This window comes from Ursus maritimus, unplaced genomic scaffold, assembly GCF_017311325.1.
Source record: "Ursus maritimus isolate PB19 unplaced genomic scaffold, ASM1731132v1 scaffold_8, whole genome shotgun sequence".
NCBI lineage: Eukaryota > Metazoa > Chordata > Mammalia > Carnivora > Ursidae > Ursus > Ursus maritimus.
In genome coordinates this window covers 44968762-44987766 of record NW_024426996.1, presented here as the reverse complement: position 1 = coordinate 44987766, position 19005 = coordinate 44968762, and positions in this window count along the sequence as shown.

The following is a 19005-nucleotide window of genomic DNA, read 5'->3' as shown; positions in this document are numbered from 1 at the left end:
CTCTGTCTCTCTGTCTCTCTCTCTCTCAAATGAATAAATAAAATCTTTAAAAAAATAAATAAATAAACTATTTTTAAAGAAAACCATAAATATTTAATTCTATTCACTAATCCATATCAAAATTCAAAAAAATTTTTCTTTTAAGCCTTTTAATAATTTTTAAAACAAGCACATTTATAATTCAAGAAATTTATAGTTATTCTAAAAAAAATAGAAAACTCAACAGAAGATCTTTATAACCTCAACTTACTCATTTCTTTAATTGGTGTAAAGCATATTGATAGGTGCCTTAAAAGTATAATGAGAAACCAAATTCTCTATTAGGCTTTTCTCAATAATCATGCACTTTTGTTCTCAAGAATTGAACATTAGGATTGCAGAGGGACCATTGTGTTAGTTGCTAGAATCATTCATGTCAGATATACACATTACAATTATATTTTTTATTTTATTGTATAATTATTATAATTATGATCTGTGTAGTAATTAATTTTGTCTTGCTCAGAAAGAGTCCTTGGGCTTGTCCTGGGCTCCTGGGATGTAACCTCTTAAAGTCTTGGAATTTCTCAAGTAATAGAAATGTCTTTGTTATTCATGGTGGGCTTCTCAGGCCACACTGTATAGTTTATACTAATAAAATGTCTAATGACCCAAAGTAGAGCAGCACTCATATGTCATTTTTATGACTTTGCCTTAGATTAATTGCCTTCAATTGATTGACCATCTCTGATCATGGATGTATCAAATAAGAAAGTGCTTCTCATATTCCAAAGACCCTAGCGAAACCAGAACTATTTTGTATGCAGAGAAACTAATATTCAGGAGACTATTTCTTCAAAGATCCAAATGGCAAAATTCACACCATCAGCATTTACTACTGTATCTCAGCTTTCTGCTTTTCTTTCTCCCACTGTTCCTCCTGCTTCTTCCCTTTGGTTGTAATGGGCTGGAATTCCAAGATGTGGTCTGGTACTCATTGGATGTCTCCTATCTTGGTCAAAATGGCATTAGCATCAATCCTTCGGCTCCAAATTAGACAACCATTTTCATCACTTCTCCAAAGCCTCACCCAGAATTTGTCACCAAGCCCTTTTGTTACAGCCTGACTCTATTTTTTATGGTTGACCACTGACAGTTTTCAAGTCCCATCTTTTCCCTTCTCTTGCCCCACAGCTGAGAAAGCCAATAAGAAAGTCTTCATCCAACCTCCTGTGGCACCAGCAGGAATTTGAAACTATGCAAACTTAGCTCACACAAGAACCTTTACTCTAGCCCTACCTTCTAACCAAAATAAAAACAAAGATCCCTCCTTTTGCCCAGGCTTTTGTGCCTGCCTTGCTCTCACCAAATAGTCTCATTGTATAACCAATAAACTTGTCATAACTTCTTGGTACATGTCTGATATCATCAATCTGGACACTAGTCAATTTTGTTGGAGGGAGAGGCGGGCAACCAAAAATACCCTTTCTTTTTTATCTCGTTAAAATTTTTGTGTCATCTGATATCTTCTCTCAGCTCTTTTAAAGCAAAATTTTACAAAGTTCCAATTCCTTTGCTCTCATTATCTCTTGAGCACAATTCAGTAATATGTTCAATCTCATCTCCCCAGAGAACCTCTTCTTGTGAAGGTCAGCAAAGATTTTCTTATTATTTAATCCAAAGGTCAATTCTTAGACTTCTTACTTGAATTATCAGCAACGTTTGATTCATTCAATTACTCTTCCCGCTTTGAAATATTTTTTCCTCCTGGCTTGTAAGACACCATGATCTATAAATCTTCTCCCTCTTCACTGGTACTTTTTCTCCGTCTCTTTCACTTGTTCCTCCTCATCTGCCTGATCTCGTGATGTTCGAACGCTCCAGGTTTCAATCCTTAGACCTCCTCACTATCCGTAGGTGAGCTCATCTTTGAACTGAGGACTACAAAATGTCTATTTCAAAGTTTGACTCTCCCCTAAACTCCAGAATTGTAGAATTCAAATTCCTCCTCACCACCTCTTCTTAGATGCCTTAATATCCACTTCAAATTTAACCATATCCAAGACTAACCATGATATGCTTTCCCCCAAATGTTCTCCATCTAGAGCTTGTTTCATCTCTTTTAATAGCCATTCCATCTTTCCCTAAAGACATTCTTACATACTTTTTCTCTTTCATATCTTACATTCAATTGTCACAAAATCCTGTTGTCTCTATCTTCTAGAATATTTCCAGAAACCAAAGTCTCACTATCTCCACTGCTATTACACTGGTCCAAGCCATCACTGTATGAAACTGGATTACTGAAATGCTCTTTTAAAGATCTTTAACTGAAGGTGCTTGTTTAAAATAAACAGAGGAGAGGTGGGTGGGGAGATAGGTGAAATAAGTGAAGGGGATTAACAGTTCACTTATCATGATGAGCACTGGGTAATGATGTATAGAATTGTTAAATTACTATATTGCACACCTGAAACTAATATAACACTGTATGTTAACTATACTGAAATTAAAATAAAAAATAAAGACATTGTGCTAAAATATTTATTTATTTATTTATTAATATATTGTGTGAGGCATAATATATTTTAAGGATCAGGAGCCCAGAAGCAGTAAGAATGCCTCCAAGATAACTTAGAAATTTGACCTCAACTTACCTTTCCAACAGTCTTCTCTCTTTCACTTTATCTACCCAATGCATGAGGAAGTGTAGGTAGCTAAGTAACGTGTGGCACTGGGATTATAGAGATTGTTATGTATAGGAAGGGCAGTAAAGAAAGTTTTATATAAGCTCTTTAGGGAAAATAGCAGAAAAGGGAACTTCATTATTCTGGGACTAGAAAATCATCTGTGGCCTTTAATTTGTCTAGCTAATTCACCAACTCTTAAGGGATAGTTGGGTGAAAAAATTCCATTTGGTGAAAAAGCATGTTCCCCTTACAAGTTATGATCATAGTCAATATTAAGGATCAATTAGTTAAAATCAACTTATTTTTAAAACTACACAAAAAAGTCGTTTTTTTTTTTAAGAGTGTTTTATTATTTGGTATGAGTCATCACTCTCAACACTAACCACTAAAATGTTAAATTTTATTTTATTTTTAAAGATATATTTATTTATTGGAGAGAGAGAGCACGTGTGGGTGGGGAGGGACAGAGGGAGAGGAAGAATCTCAAGCAGATGCCACACTGAGTGCAGAGCCCGACACAGGGCTAGATCCCACAACCCAGAAATCATGACCTGAGCTGAAACCAAGTGTGGGTTGACTTAACTGATTGCACCAAAAACGTTAAGTTTTAGATTGTGAGAAGTAGAAATGACAAGGTATGTGATCAGTAGTTATTCATTCTATTGTTAAAAATTGGTTAAAAACATAAATTTATAGCTTAATTTTAAGATAAGAAAATCTATAATTTCTTAAATATAAAGCTTTCTATAGTGAATATGAAAGCACTTTACAAAAGACTCATAACCAGACAAAACTAGGTAATATTAGTAGGCTTACACATTAGGGGGTTAAACTATTCATTCTATAATACAATTATTAAAGGTGTAAAAAAATTACTATGAAGTATAAAGGTATTCATCATAAAATTCAAGGCAGTTCTAATGTACTGAGTACTTGATTTCTCCTAGGAAGTCCTGTCTACTTCCCTCCATATGAAATACTACTTCACTGCAGGAAACATTTTGCCCCCTCCACGGATTCTGCACTTTGCTTTCTGTTACTTGCAATTTCATCAATTTATGTTTAAATTTTAATCCCATTCTCAAGAGGCCATTTATTTCCCTATTAGTATTCCCTCTATAATCTAGGTACTCCACCAGCATATGAATCACCAGCTCTACTTGTAGTATTATGAAGAAGCCAATCTGGCTTCTTCTAAGACTGCTTTAAAAAAATCACTTGCCTATAGTATCCACCCAGCCCAATTCCGACTGTAAGGAAAAATTAATACAAATGTAATTCTGCTGCTTAGCTCGTTGACTTATATGTATATTTTTACAATCATAACTCCAAGGAAGGTGGTTTTCAGTTGGTCTTTCTTGGACCAGCTGAATCCGTATCACCTAGGAGCTAATTTGAAATCAAAATTCTCGGGCTCTACCCCAAACATACTGAATTGGAAACTATGGGTGTCAAGTCCAAAAATCTTTGTTGTAACAAGCCTTCCAATGAGTATAGTGCAGGTACCATTTGAGGAACATTTCTCTAGAACAAACATTGCTGAGTAAGGCACATTGTACAAGGTATAGAAAATCAAGTGGTTTACAACTTAATATATGGTCCTACTAAAGGTACTATTACCAATTTGTTTGAAGTTCACTTAATGTCAATGCATTTTTAGATTTGGGTGCTGCTCTGATGTACAACTCAAAGGGGTTCTGTTCACATCATAAGCAATGAGACTGGCCCCTCCTGCAGTTGTGTATGGCACAGTCCCAGGAACAGAACACTGGTTCTGGGGCCGGTGGTACTTCATGAACTGCGTTCTCTACCATCTCTGTGTATTCATGAGGCACAACATAAAAACAAAAACTGTGATGTCATCAACTTTTCTTATTTTGAAATTTTAATGCTAAGCCTCTATCATTTTGAATCTATATATCTTAATTTGTATTCAAATCCTCCTTAAGTATGTATGATGTGTGTGTGTGTGTGCACACGTGCACATGTGTGTTTCTTATATATGGATTTACTTAAAGTTGCTTTTTAAACATTTGGTAAGATCAGGAAGAAAAATGCTTCATGTGAGTATTGTTTCTGTTTGGGGGATTTTTTTTTAAGGGGGGGAATAAAAGCAATGGTGGGGGGGAGATCAGAGGGAGAGGGAGAGAGAGAATCTTAAGCTTCCCGCCTAGTGTGGAGCCTGACGTGCGGCTCAATCTCACAACTGAGATCATGACCTGAGCCAAAATCAAGAGTTGACACTTAACTGAATGAGCCACCCAGGAGCCCCTGTTTGGGGAATATTTCAAAATAATAATCAACTTGAGGGAGTGGCTATCTGAGTGCATTACAACCATCTAGCATTCAAAACCAGCCTTGGAATTTCTACTTACAGTTTGGTAAGGACAGGATTTGGCTGCAGTCTCCAGCACTCCATATGTTTGATTTAGAATATTTTCCATGTTGTCACTATTTTTTCACAGATGCACAGATGAAAGGCAAAGTGGATTAAGCTGCCATAAAATACTAAGCCGTATTTTACAACAACCACACAATGACTACCAATGAATCCCTGCTGAAAATTGTTATGGGCAGGCCCTTCCTTTTTGCTTTTTATTTAGGTAGCATAGAAAGAAAAGGTTGGAAGCAACTCAAAGAAGTCACTTCAGTATCTTATCTTGTCTCTAATAAAGCTTATACTTTGATCTACCCAAAAAGAAAGTTAATTTATCTTCTGCTTTGAAGTGCACACAAAGCAAAACTTGATAATATTCCAGCTTAAAGGCATTTAATTTGTTTTGACACCTATTGATTACCTATGCCAGGTATGTGCAAAAGAACCTAAGTCATGGTCCTTGCCTTTAAAACTCTCACAGTGATCCCAAAGCAATACTTAAGCTAAGAGCAACAAGCATCAAAAGCTTTATGCATTAAAGAGGGTTTTGCAACATTTCTGTGAGATAGGTACAATTATTATTATCCTCATTTTACAGAAGAGGAAATGGATTTTCCCAAATGTATACAACAAAGTTTGCAGAGTTAAGATTTATGTCAAAGTAATCTCATTCCAAAGCCCACTCTCATTCTACGACACCACCTTGCCACTTCGATGCCATCCACTTTCTGGTTTTCACAGCAGTGAAAAGGAACAGTGAATTGGGTCTTGACACTGACATGAGGCAGAAAGAGTTCTTGGGTATGACTGACTCTCTACACATGACTTCTGAAGGCATACGGTCTAAAACATTCACTGAAAATTTAGACAGTTAAATAATTCAAACATGATTTAATCTAGTCTACCTCCTGAACCCATGGCAGCCATTGCTAATCAACCCCAGCTTCATTAACCAGATGAGAGGACTCCCTCTGAATGTATGTGTATTGAATTATCATGATGTACACTTTCAATATCTTACTATTTTGTCTGTCAATTATACCTCAATAAAGCTGAAAAAAGAAAAAAGAGAAATTTAGCCCCAGATTCTTTATTCACAAAACACTGATGGTGGCCATTACCAAATCTTCAGAATTAACCTATAAAGTGAAAACTGCTTGCTCTGCTTAGTCTGTTCTTAACCTTATCTCCCAGATTTAGTTATACTGCATACACTGTAAATCTTTAGTAAAATAGTACTAGATAAAGATCAAGTTATGCGGCATCTACAGTTTATTCCATCAACTAGCTTTCTTACTTTGTTGTAGAAGAAAATAATAATGGTATCACAAATTCTTCATGACAATTTCGGATGATAAATCTTGCTCTGATTCAGTAACCCTCTTCATTCCCTGTCTTAGTGTGGATAATTTCAACAGGGGATTAGAGGTAGAATTTAGGCCATATCAGGTTGAGCCACAAGGAGTGGTTTTGGAATAGAAGTGTTAAGTACATATTAGTCTATTTAGAAGCTTTACTAAAAAAAACTCTGTTTATTTGGAGGTGAGCACTGATGCAACAGGTGTAAATTTATTCAAGAAGAAGCAACTGCAAGAAATGTAATATTTTCAATCAAATTATCCTGGCTCACAGACCTCCACAGGCATTTTGCAGCCAGCACCATTGATATCTTGCCACATGGAGTAGATAATATAGGGAGACAGAGAACAGATCTCTAACATCCCTCAATCCTCACAGTCCAAGAATCTCATCTTTTGCCTAGATCAGGCTACCCCTCTGTTCTCTCTCTGCCTCTAAACCTTTTGTGCCGTGCTGTGCAAGACAGCAGCCATTAGCTCCATGTAGCTATTAAATACATAGTATATGGCCAGTCTGAATTAGGTATTCTACAAGTACAAACAACAAAATACTGCATTTCAAAGACTTCCTATGAAAATAAGAATCTTAAGTATCTTATTAACAATTTTTATATTGAATACATGTTGAAACAATAATAGTTTGGATATGTCGAGTTAATTAAAATCTATTATTAAGATTATTTTCACTCTTTTTCCTTTTTTTTAAAATATGGCCACTAAAATAGTTAAAACTACATGCATAGTTTACATTTTATTTCTGTTGGACAGTACTGCTTTAAGATAATTTCAGCTAAATTTATTGATGAATCCATTCTTATGAATACTGCCCTACATTGTTACTTATTTTAGACTAGTGTTACCCCAAACAGAATCAATTACCATACATTCTCCCACCTTCACAATAATTTAGAAAGAGAAAATTTCGGATGTCCCGGAAGAGGCAAAGAGAGGAAAACACTTCTCCCTCTCTCTCTCTCTCTCTCTCTCTCCTTGAGAGAAATACACAGGATTTCCCAGTTAGATTTATTTTAGAAGTATCAGCACTACTGTGAGACTGAAACACGGATCCAAGGTAAGGAAAATACTTTCTCCCTGTGTTACTGTAAATTTTGTAACATAGTGTTTCTGTTCTGTTACTCTGGGTTTTAGCTTCCATATCTCAAACACAGAACAGGTCATTAAGCTCTTTCCCATCCAGATCTCCTGTACTCTATGGAAACCATGACCTTTTCCATGTCTGACTGTGGTAGAGAAAACCAGGTTCCAACAAAAGTTTTAGTCTCATATCCTCATAGAAAGTTCAACTTTCTATCCTGGCACAATTGGCCGTGACACAGGTAGATATACTGAGTAAGCAGATTATGGCAAAACAGAATTACTAGACCATTGATCATGATCCAATTTTTTATTATTCAGAAAAACTTTCCTTCAGTTTCATTTACCTTTTATTCTCCTCATAGAACAGGGTTCTGTTTTGTACCTGACTCCCTTAGTATCATTTCCATCAAGTGACTTTTGCATCTCTGATTCTACCTGTGGATTCGGTGCCCTCTTGGGTTTCATAAAATGGTCTGATGTTTGTGACTTGGTGGTGAGAAACACAATGTTCTGATCCTGTGCCCAAGTGAAACAGTATGGAAAATGACTCTCTTCTAAAGATGGATGCTTTTTTTCACACCTAAATCTGATGATAATTTTAACTGCCATTAAGATAAAGTCAATACTCATTTTAAAACCAATGGAAATGGCTTTTCATCTAAATTACAAATGCTTGAAAAAGTCTGATATTAATTGATGTCTACAGTCTTCTAACTGAAAAATTTGCCAGAATCTAGTATCTTATCAGCGTTTCATAAGACCTGAGTAAAGGTTTTGATTTTAATTTCTTTTTAGTGCTTAATTTTCCAGAAAACATTACATTTACAAGCTGATATATCATACTGCAAATTGTACCAAAATTGACATGACTCAGCTGCAATTCAACAAAGTAAGATGCTATCCAAAAATTTTCTTCTCAGGAACACTGCAAAAGCTACATGACTCTCCATTAAACTAAACTATTTTTGTTTTGTTTTGTTTTTTGTTTTGTTTTGTTTTGTTTTGTTTTGGGGGGATATTTTTTGCAAGTGTTTACACTGGCTAGTTCCATTAGCTTGTTTATTTATGTTTTATTTATCAACTCTAATGTACATATTATTCTAATGATGTTTGATTTTTAGATATTGACATCTTCCCATTAAAATATTAAGATCTGTGGTTATTAATATTTCATAATAATGAGAGGTGATACAGGAATGATCTTCAATTCCAGTAGGGAATAATAAATTTTTGGAGGCACTATTCTATCTTGGAGTTATATTAGACAATAGGAGTGATAATACAAAAGCCTTATCTAGATATATTCAAGAAACAGGTTGGTGACTAGGTGGTTTAAGAATAATCTTGGAGAAAAATACTCTAAACCTTTCCTCTTAGCCTTCACATACCAGATTTTTAATTTATACTCCACTGTGTCCAAATAAAAAATAACTAAATCATATTTTAATCAGTTGGGTTGACTGAATTGTCCAATTTTATCTAAAATAAATAAAACGAAGAAGTTTTTTTTTAAAAAAAAGCTTCTACATAATCTGTAGTAATTGTTTCTACTCCAATATTCATCCACTCCATCTATTGCTTCTGCCCCTATTCCTCTGCTGAAATTATTCACGATAAGATCATCAAGTCGCGGGGCGCCTGGGTGGTGCAGTCGTTAAAGCGTCTGCCTTCGGCTCAGGGCGTGATCCTGGCGATCCGGGATCGAGTCCCACATCAGGCTCTTCCGCTGTGAGCCTGCTTCTTCCTCTCCCACTCCCCCTGCTGTGTTCCCTCTCTCGCTGGCTGTCTCTCTGTCACATAAATAAATAAAATCTTTAAAAAAAAAAAAAAAAAAAAAGATCATCAAGTCGCTAATGTCCTCCTGATTCTGAATATGAACTTACTATGCTGTATTTATGGATGCCATTGACATATGACCTCATTAAATGCTTAGGAATTTAAACTCTTTCTTTCATTGTCTTCTATATAAATGGTTTTTCTTAGTTTTGCTTGTATCTCTGTGTTTATGCATTTGCAGATTTCATGTGCTTTCCTGTATGAATGTTTCAAATAAAGAGAGTTTATGGAAGGGAATATTTTTAGAAGTGTTAGAAGGGTTAAGACAGCAAATAAAAGAAATAGAGCACTCAACAACTCACAAGAGAAGGCAGACATTACCACCTCTGGGCCAGAAGGTGGAAGGGAAAGAAACTGCTCTTGAAGCCCCTGGAGAACAGGAGTCAATGGAAGAGGCCAAGTGGTGGATGTTTTCATTGCAGAGGGATTCACTGTTAAAGAAGCAGAACCAAGTAGAGAGGGACCAAGGAGAAGGAACTATCCCAAGTTTTCTCTGATTTCTCTCCAACAATCTTAGTGCCTCCTGTTTGTCACACTTGACTGGAAGCCAGCTAAAGAGCTTGGGGTATACAGCCTCTAAAATGGCAGCCTACTGGAGACCAGTGCTGTGCAAAGATGTCAGAGAAGGTATGTGGGTTGGGGGTGAAAGGAGACAGAAAACCAAGGATTTCTGGTTAAAGTTGGCAGAAACACACATACACACACACAGACATACACACACACACTTCTATTAAATTATCCTTGGAAATAAAGTGAACCCAGGTTACAAACAAATTATGAAGAAAAACCATTAACATTTCATATTGCCAGACTTTTCTAATCTGATAGGCAAAGAATGGAATTTCATAATAGTACACATTTTATAGTAAATTTGGCCAACTGTACTTAATTTTTTCTCTGTAAAATGTGCACGGGTTTACTTTGCCTATTTTAAAAGAGTTGTTGGTATCCTCTATTACTTATAAATACATCTTACAATAAACTCATATTCAGTTATGTTGGAAAGACTCCATCCTCCCACGTACCATAGGCATCAGCTATAGTATGCCTTTACATATTCATTCAGAAATGTTCTATCCATGGGGCGCCTGGGTGGCACAGCGGTTAAGCGTCTGCCTTCGGCTCAGGGCGTGATCCTGGCGTTCTGGGATCGAGCCCCGCATTGGGCTCCTCTGCTGGGAGCCTGCTTCTTCCTCTCCTACTCCCCCTGCTTGTGTTCCCTCTCTCACTGGCTGTCTCTCTCTGTGTCAAATAAATAAATAAAATCTTAAAAAAAAAAAAAAAAGAAATGTTCTATCCATATACAGCCATATATATGTATACATTTTTTCATATAAGGGAGGTATACCATTTAACATACAGGGAAACTTAGCTTACAAACTCTTCAGTATTTGCTTACATTACTTAAAAATTTTTTTTTCATTTGCAGTATAGTTTTAGAGGGTTTTTTCCCCCTTATCAATACATACTTAACTCATTTCTTAAAGGCCGATAACATCACTTTGTATGTATATAAAATTTTGTTGGAAAAAAATCCCTTACCATGAATTGTTTCTGGTCTTCTGATATTACAAATAACCCTACACATGGTACAAATATCTTTTACTGTATACCAGCCCATCTGTAGGAAACATTGGTTTGAAAGATATACACAGTTTAAGTCTTGATAGTTATTATCAAGTAGTTAATTCAAAGAAAAAGTGCCAATTTACATTCTATTAACAGTAAGGGAGTACCTGTGTTAATCATATATATATATATTTAAAGATTTTATTTATTTATTTGACAGAGAGAGAGACAGCCAGAGAGAGAGGCAACACAAGCAGGGGGAGTGGGAGAGGAAGATGCAGGCTCCAAGTGGAGCAGCAAGCCCGATGTGGGGCTCAATCTCAGGACCCTGGGATCACGACCTGAGCCGAAGGCAGACGCTTAACAACTGAGCCCCAGGAGCCCCTTAATCATATATTTTAACTTTCGTCAACATAATAGACCAAAAAAATAGAATGTCACGGTAATGTTAATTTGCATGTCTTTGATTCTGAGTGAAGTTGGGCATATTTCAAATTTTTATAAGACATTTGCATTTTTTTCTTCTATAACTGTACATAACCTTTGCTAGCTTTATATCTATTTCTGTATAGGTATGTGCATTTATATAAGATCTATCTTATTGATCTTATTTACATATTTTATATTTCATAATTTTTATCCATTTGATCTTCTTTGCTGTGAGAAAGGTAGACAGATCAAAGGAAGAGAATAGAGAGACAAAAAATAGAAGCAAATGCATATGGGATTTAGCAAAGAGCTAAATGTGGCATTTCACTTCAATAGCAAAAAGATGGATTTTTTTTCTTATAAGTCTTTAGAATGACTGTTAGCCACTAGAAACAAATTAAGCTGTATCCAATATCATTCTTTTTACCAAAATACTTTTAGAGGAGTCAAAGTAAAAGACATGAAAATTAATCTCATGAGAAATAGAAACATAAAAGTACATTTATTCATTTTTTAGAGTGGGAAATGACTGTCTTCATGAGATATGCATTCCAGAAACTATAGAGGAAAGTATTATTAAAGTTATATATACCATAATTATTAAATGTCAATACAGAAAATATAAAAATAAAAATGCCAAATGATAAATTAATAATAGGACCATGTTTCTTAAAGATATAAAGCCTTTCTACACATTAAAAGCATAACTCAACAACCCAATAAAATATGGGTAAATTATATAAAGAAGAAATATTACCAATTTATAAACTGCTCAAGATCAACAAAATGCAATTTAAAACAAAAATTCAATACCATTTTTACCTTCCAGGTTGACAAAAATGAAAATATTCATTAATATTAAACCAACATTCTCATACACTGGTGGAAGGAACATAAATCAACCCCCTCTTTGGAGAACAATTTGGATCACAATATAATTTAAAAGACACACTTTTTGGCTTAGAAATTTTACTTCTTGGCATTTATTCTTATATATACATGTACACAAAGGTATATGCACTGATGTTATATTAGCAATGTTGTCTGATGTCTATTGTTGAGCGAGAAAAGAAAAGCACTGACCAGTAGGTAAGGAATACTCATGTGTGTATTGACGTTTAGGACCTGGGACACAGACTGGAATGAAACTTCTTTTTATTGCACATATGTTCAGATGTTACCATTTGAATTTGTTATTTAATTCATAGTAATGCAATTAATAATAGGATTTTTACTATCTAATATGCCAGCATTTACTATTATGGCAGAATTGCACCAATCTCAGATGGACAGGTTATCCAGGAGTAATGAAATTTTAATTATACTATGTCAACCTTCTCATGAGATTTATACACAACAGTAGCAAGAGGGAGAAAGAGGCTTTTGGCAAAAGCTACCTTTGGCCCTAAACCTCAAAGCTTGTAACCATTTTAAGCTGGGACCTCTAGAGTTGGACCTGTCACCTCTATTTCATTTAAATTCTCCTTCCTCACACACCTCTTCAACCTAAAGCAGGTTTTCAATATTATCACATTCTAATTTCATGGCAGAAAGAGGCAGAAGATACGCAAATAAAGATAAAGTGTAGGCTCCAGGGTTGAGATAGCTGAGTTAGTGAACTGTAAGAGCAGAGGCCACTGAGAGAGAAATTCAAATGGAGCTCACATCGCATTTAACCCACAGATTAACTTCACTCATTGGCTATTACAGCCTGTTCAGTGTTTGATATGCAATAAATGGATTTCTCCTTCAGGAGGAATAAGGAGAATGTGAGAGTGGAATCTGAAAATCTTTCTCCTATAAACTACGAAGCTAGCAACTCTTAAGTCCATATTGGAAATTTAGTCCTGTATTTAGAGGCCTAGACTGTATTTCTCACTTTACTAAATCTCTTAATTTGGATATCCCATCATTATCTAAAAATTAACTTGCCCAAACTGAACTATAATTTTCTCCTAAATCTGTTCCTCTTACTGTGATGATCCCTGTTCCGCTTAAGGACCCACCAATATCTAGACAGTTAAGGTAAAAACGTCATGGTGTTTCTCCAAGCATCATTGAACTGACGTAAGAGGAACCTCTTCATTGAGCCACACACACACTTTCGACAACCATGGACATCATACACACATGCACATGCAGGCACACAGACACACACTTACTAACACTACAGGGAAGTTATGAGCACCTCTGTCATTCAGGATCCGGCACAAGCTGAACTACCAGTATCGTTTCTCTTGACTAGTACCCTCAGGTTCCATGAAAATGTTTCTCATATCTCTTGCCTATATTCTTGAAACAGAAGGAAACTACTCCTGAACCTTGGGATGGTGTGGGGATTGTGTGACTACTGACTTCAAAGAGGAACCTTGTGAAGGATGAGGAAAGTTTAGCTGTAGGCATGTTTAGGTAAATAAAAAGAGAAATTAATGAACTTGACAAATGCTTCTTCTGACAGCATGAATACAATGGATTCTTGCAATAATTAAATATCAGTTCTCATTAGTGCCAAGAATCCATAGTCTTATTCTCTTGGTGCTCCAATTTGTAGTTCCAGAGGTAATCAAGGGTGAGTAGTGTATTACTAACTGCTCAATGGAGACCGTACAGTATTTAGCAATATTAACAATTCATATTGAATTTAAATTTGTGTATATAAAGTTCTAGAGAAAACATGCATACAGTATGATATCAATTATTTACATTGGCAACCAGATGGATTTTACATGCTAGAATTATATTTTAAATTATGATATTCACTATAATTTGCATTTTGCATCTTAATTTCAACAGATAATTTGGGTTGCTTTGGAAGGAAAATCTTTCCTAAAACTATAAAAAGTCATTTTTAAAGTTTAAATTTACCATGTTATTTAAGATAGATTAAAAAATTACATATACTTTGAGTACAATTACATTTTATTAAATTTTTTAGCCATTGTTTTCACAAAAAGGAACTGCTGAACAGAACGCTCAGACATGTGCAATAATTCAATTTAGCTATCTTTGATATTTTGCCAGCATTGTTATATAAAAATCAGAGATTAATATTATAGTTAATCTGTCGGTATGAAATTATATTTTTCAAGATAGGAGGATAGAACATGCTTTACTTAATGAGTTGTTAACTTTATTTATACCTTTTAAATATTCATGGTATGTCAGCCTGCACTGACTCATGCCCTGGGATCCTGAAATGTGAGGGGCCAGACTGTATTCCCTTTCCTCTCACATCCAACCCTTCACCATATCCAGCTAGTCCAGCTCCTAAATGCTTCTTGAATCTTTCTCCTCTGATACGTCTTCATCCCGGCTCTCATGGATTTAACCTGGTTAATAACAATAGCCCCCTAATTGGTCCATTTCCTCTAATCTCACTCTCCTCAAATCTAGTTTTCACCATACCAAGAGTGGTTTTTCTACGTATCAAGTGATGTTATTGCCTTCCTTTAAATACTGAAACACCTTGAGGGCATGTTAAGTGAGCTGAATCGGAGTAGACAAACCTGGATGATCTCACTTACACGTGGAATCTAAAGAACTGGAACTCATAAAAACAGAGAGTAGGATGGTGGTTACCAGGGGCTACAGCAGGTAGGGGAACTAGGGAAATACTGTTTAAGGGTACACGTTTTCAACTAGTAGATAACAAGGCCCAGAGATCTAATGCAAGTGATTATAGACAAGACCGTATGAGGAACTTCAAAGCTGCTAAGGGACTACATTTGAATTGTTTCCACCACAAAGAAGAAATTATAATTATGGGACCTGATAGAGGTGTCATGATATCATGCTGATCAGATTGCAACATTCAAATGTATCCAATCAACACAATGTACACTTTAAACTTACAATGTAATATGTGATATTATATTAATAAAAATATCTTTTTAAAAATAAATGAAGTTGGCAAACATTTAGAAAAGAACACTGTGATTATTAGGAATCAGCACACATAAATGTAGGAAAAAAGTATGTAAATCTAAGCCAACTGCCCCTGTGGTAGTTGTGGGGGTTGTAGGGGTGGTGGTTGATAAAATTATCAAACTGAAAATTCCTCAGTCACTGTGAGCATTGGGTCAGACTTCGAACAAAATTACAGAATCTCAAAGATGAAAAATAGATGCATAAATGCATAATCAGCCCCAAAATGATGTATGAATAAAATCTAAACTTGTTATCATGACAGTCAAAGACACTGCATAACTTCTCTAATCATCTGTCATTTTCTCACATACCTTATTCTTGGTGATAACTCCTATTTTTCATAGGCTTTATTTTTTAGAGCAGCTTTAGTTTCACAGTAATACTAAGCAGAAAGTACAGACAGTTCTCATATACCCCCTGACCTCACACACGCATAACCTCCCCAGCTATCAACAACCGGCGCTGGAGTATTACATTTGTTACCATCAACAAAACTACAGCGACACATCATTATCTCCCCAACTCCTTGGTGTTGCCCATCCTCTGGGTTTTACAAATGTAGAATGACGTGTATCCACCACTGTCATATCACGATTAGTTTCACTGCCTAAAAAATCCTCTGTGCTCTGCCTACTCATCGTCACTCACTCTCTCCTGATCAACAGGAACCACTGATCTTTTTACCGTTTCCATTGTTTTGCCTTTCCAGAATGTCATACAGTTGAAGCCTTTTCCTATTGGCTCCTTTCAATTAGTAACATGTGTTTAAGATTGTTCCGTGTCTTTTCAAAATGGCTCAAGAGCTTTTTTTATTTTTAATTTTTAAAAATTTTTTATTTTTTGGCACTGAATAATATTTCACTTTATGGATGTATCATAGTTTATTTATCCATTCACTTAATGAAAGACGTTTTGGATGCTCTCAGTTTGTGGCAATTATGATGAAAGGTGCTATTAATATCCATGTGCAGGGTGCCTGGGTGGCTCAGTCAGTTGAGAATCTGACTCTTGATTTTGGCTCAGGTCATGATCTCGGGGTCATGGGATCAGCCCCGCGTGGGGCTCCATACTCGGCACGGAGTCAGCTTGCCCCTCTCCCTCTGCTCCTCTGTGCATGCTTGCTCTCTCCCTCTCTCTCTCAAATCAATACATAAATAAAATCTTAAAAAATATATCCATGTGTAAGTTTTTTTGTAGACATGTTTTCAACTCATTCAGTTAAGTACCAAAGGAGTTTGACTGCTGGATCATATTGTAAGATTATGTCTAGTGTGAGGGTGGTCCATCCTGGCCCCCCTGGTGTTTTAAAATTCCAGACTTGCCCACGCTGAGCCTCCAGAAATTTGTCAATTACCATTTAGGTCTCTCCTCCAGTACCTTGTGATTCTCTGTCTATCTGCCTATCTCTCTAACTTTGAGGGCAGTGATTTTGCTCTGTGACCTCAATTCTCTGAGGGATTTAAGAAGAGTTGTGGATTTTTAGTTTGTTCTGCTTTTTTACTTGTTTTTAGAACAGAGTGGTGACTTCCAAGTTCCTTAGATGCCAGACCAGAAACCCTCAAACATGTTGTTAATTTTCTTAATGTGTCCTAGTCACTCTCTTACCTCAATGCCTTTACAAAAATTGCTTTACTTAGCTGGGTCTCTGTGCACTGGCTATTACCACCTGCACTGATCGACACTGTGTCACAAGTATTTATTTTTTGTTCATTTCACTTGAAGATGGAAGATATACACCCAGAATCTACCTACACACAGCATCAGGACACTACTGTTTAACAAGAAAAAGAAAACATACCCAAATTCGTTTAAGCTAAAAAGGAAATGTATTGGCTCATTTCATAAGAAAATACATGTGGTAGTTCTTGATTCAGGCTTGGCTGGAACCAAAGGTTCAAATGTTATGAAGAAGCTACTGTCTTTTCATTCTTAAACAAACTGTTTCCCTATCTTAACAAAGATGGGGGCTCTGGGTCTGCTGTTTCTTTATGCCAAATATTTCTGCCACAAAAGTATTATGACCCCTTTTCTAGTAACATCTATATTAATCTCTTGAAAAGTTCTGGAGTTGTTACTTTTCCTAACAGTAAGGGGTATTCTTACAGGTCAGCCTGGATTATATTCTTTCTCCTGTAGCCAGGAATCTCACAAACAGGAAAAGAGAGCTCCACCAAAGGAAGGGATACAGATAAAATATAAAGGGCAAAGATAAATTCTGTGGTTTGTAATCTAGTAGGGCCACCAAAAATGTTCATAATAATGCATTTCAACAATCAGAATAGATAATTGAAATTATCTGTAACTCATTATTTTTTCATATTTATTTTTGCACATACAGATCAAATTCACCAAAAATTTGTAAACTCTCATACCTAGTTTGAGCTGTCCACAATGGCCTCTAACAAATATGTATCTGTTAACAGTTAAGAAAATGGAATATAAATTAATAACAGCTGTGCCTTGAAATAATTTTTTCCTTTTTTCCCCAAATTATCTTTAATATGATTCTAATATTGTTTTTATAATTAAACAATTTTTTCTACTACTATAAAGATTTATTTTATTTTATTTTATTTTATTTTTATTATGTTCGGTTAGCCATTGTGTAGTACAGCATTAGTTTTTGATGTCATGTTCAATGATTCATTAGTTACGTATAACACCCAGTGCTCATCATAACACATGCACTCCCTAATACCCATCATCCTCTTACCCCCTCTCCAAACCCCCTCCGCTCTGAAACCCCCAGTCTGTTTCCTGGGGTCCATAGGCTCTCATGGTTCATCTCCCTCTCTGATTTCCCCCCCTTCAGATTTCCTTCCCTCTCCTATGATCCTCCATACTATTGCTAATTAAACATTTTTTAAAAGATTTTATTTATTTATTTGAGAGAGAGAGAGAGAGAGCAAGTGAGAGAGAGAGCATCAGTAGGGGAGAGGAGCAAAGAGAGGGAGGAGGCAGCTCCTCACTGAGCAGGGAGCCTGACTCTGGGCTCCATCCCAGGACCTTGGGATTATGAAGGCAGACGCTTAACCAACTAAGCCACCCAGGTACCCCACAATTAAACATTTTTGAAAAAAAGAAAATTCTGGTCAAAAAGAGAATAACTTTAAAACATATTGAAGTAATAGAAACAACCATACCACCTACTTTTTAAAGAAACATTAACTTCTGCTACTGACTTGAATGTGACTTCTACATCTGACTTGAATGTGAATTAACAACCTTTCCACTATTTGATAACGTGATAAGAATTATTTGTCCAACTCTATTCTGAAAAGTTTAGATCATTTTTGACAGCACCAGCTAATAAATACATCACTCTGACGACATGTTGTAGATAAGATTATTTTCAAGAATACTGAAAAACTAAAACAAAGAGAGAATTCCTGGTCTGCCTTACTTACTTACCAAATCAGGGAAAGACTAAAAGAAGGAGGAGATCTCATCAGCAGCTGTGTCTGCCGTCCTCTGCTTGCTCATAATTCCTTGACTCATCCACTCACCAAATATTTATGGAGTGACAGCCTCTCAGCAGGTGCTATACTAGATACTGCACTTCTTTACATTCTTTGCAATTGTCTTTCAATTATCTCTTCTGTGCTAAGAATGTATTATAATTCTTGCTACATGTTTCTTTTCTTTATGCATCTCTTGTGTTTATGATTTATTTTTAAAACTTCGGCAACATGCATAACTATATGTAAATGATGACAGTATCCACAGAACACTTTAAAGTTGA